We start from the raw sequence: 1,567 nt of genomic DNA, 5'->3' as shown, positions 1-1,567 counted from the left end.
TTCTAAGAAACGTTGTATCCTGGTTGACAGGTTGTCCGTACCCTGCCTTCTCATTCAGATTCCATTGAGTGTGTTGGGTTCGCACCAAGGTATATTATTAGCAAACTGTTCATAACCTGCGCGTATGTGCATTTGTACACATTTTCATGTCCATGTATGCTTTTCGGTTCACGCACGTGTATGGTGGATGTTTTATTTGATTCAATGATTGTTTGAAGGACAATAGAATAACATACTGGAGAGATAAATAACAATAGCAAATGTGTACCAAATTTGTCCAGCAAAAGTAAAAATAGTCTTGTCAGTACAAGCAACATAAAATAGGGTCCCTTAATAAATATGAAACAAAACCAAGTGTCATGACTCGTAAATTGCGATATATTATTGAACCTACTTGATATAACCCTCAGTGACTTGGTTTATGGTATAACACCGATATAAAAAATAGTTCCGTCTCATTTCCAAGGAATAATAGACTGCAAAGTGACCTAAACCTTAAATATGAATAGTTTGTACAAGTGAAAATTACGGGCATCTTTTCAATCATGCTTTGGAATTCATTCATCTATATTATTTCAACTTATCAATAGCTGCATGTTTTGTTTTAATGTAATGATAGTTATTAACTTGGACTTTGTAGTCATAATTGAATATGGGCCATCAGTAACTTTGTTCCTTAAAACTTTATGACAGTGGTTCCTGGGCTGCAATTGGAGGCATGGATCCAAAAATGATCATATGGGATTTAGAGCACTCCTTAGCCCGAAGCACTTGTGAGCACGAGGTTTGTTGGAATCTTCCTTTGTGCAAGCGACGTGCCTTTACATTAGAAACTGAATTAACTCTCTCTGCAGTTATACTTTTATTTGGAATTGTGAATTTTCATTATGTCTGATGAAAGGAATTTTTCCATTGTGGCCAGTATGGAGTGACATGTATGACATGGCTCGGCACATCGTATCTGGCAACTGGATCTATGGATGGAATTGTGAGATTATGGGACTGTCGGTCTGGTGAATGTGTCAGAACATTCAGAGGGCACTCTGATGGCATTCAATCGCTTTCTTTGTCAGCTAATCGCGATTACCTTGTCTCAGCTTCTTTAGATCACACAGCACGTGTTTTCGATGTTAAAGGATTTTGTTAAGCAAAGCCTTTTTTTGATTGCATACGAATGAGGTTGTCGACCATCTAAGCGAAGCCCTTTTTCCGGGCCCAAGCCCATGTATATGTCCTTGAGGACAGTGGGGGTTACGCCACATCCAGATTGTTAATTTATGTTAAGTTGTGGTAGAGTAATAAACTGTTGCATATGGTTTTGAATTTTGAAGGATCATAGACAATCTGGAACAGAAATTTGGATTTTTAAGGTTACTTTTCCTTTTTAATATTAATTTTGATGTTCGTACTAACTCAAAAACTGCCAACAATCCATATTTACAATTTAACATAACCGCAAGGATGTAAATGATGAAGCTTTCTAAGACTGTGTTTGGTCGAGGGAATTTCAAATTCAATGAAATTTTGAATATGAGTGGAATTATTTATAGAGTCATTTTGTTCCTTT

General features: G+C 36.6%; 1 long non-coding RNA gene across 1 annotated transcript; it reads left to right on the top strand.

The window, feature by feature from the left end:
- LOC101500534 (uncharacterized) lies at window positions 1-1,412 on the top strand. Its single transcript, XR_012161743.1, has 3 exons — window positions 1-89; window positions 694-784; window positions 923-1,412. It is a non-coding gene; the product is annotated as an uncharacterized lncRNA (long non-coding RNA).
- The last annotated feature ends 155 nt before the right edge of the window (window positions 1,413-1,567 follow it).

Source organism: Cicer arietinum, unplaced genomic scaffold (genome assembly GCF_000331145.2).
Source record: "Cicer arietinum cultivar CDC Frontier isolate Library 1 unplaced genomic scaffold, Cicar.CDCFrontier_v2.0 Ca_scaffold_5400_v2.0, whole genome shotgun sequence".
NCBI lineage: Eukaryota > Viridiplantae > Streptophyta > Magnoliopsida > Fabales > Fabaceae > Cicer > Cicer arietinum.
This window is presented reverse-complemented; position numbering and strand designations above follow the sequence as displayed.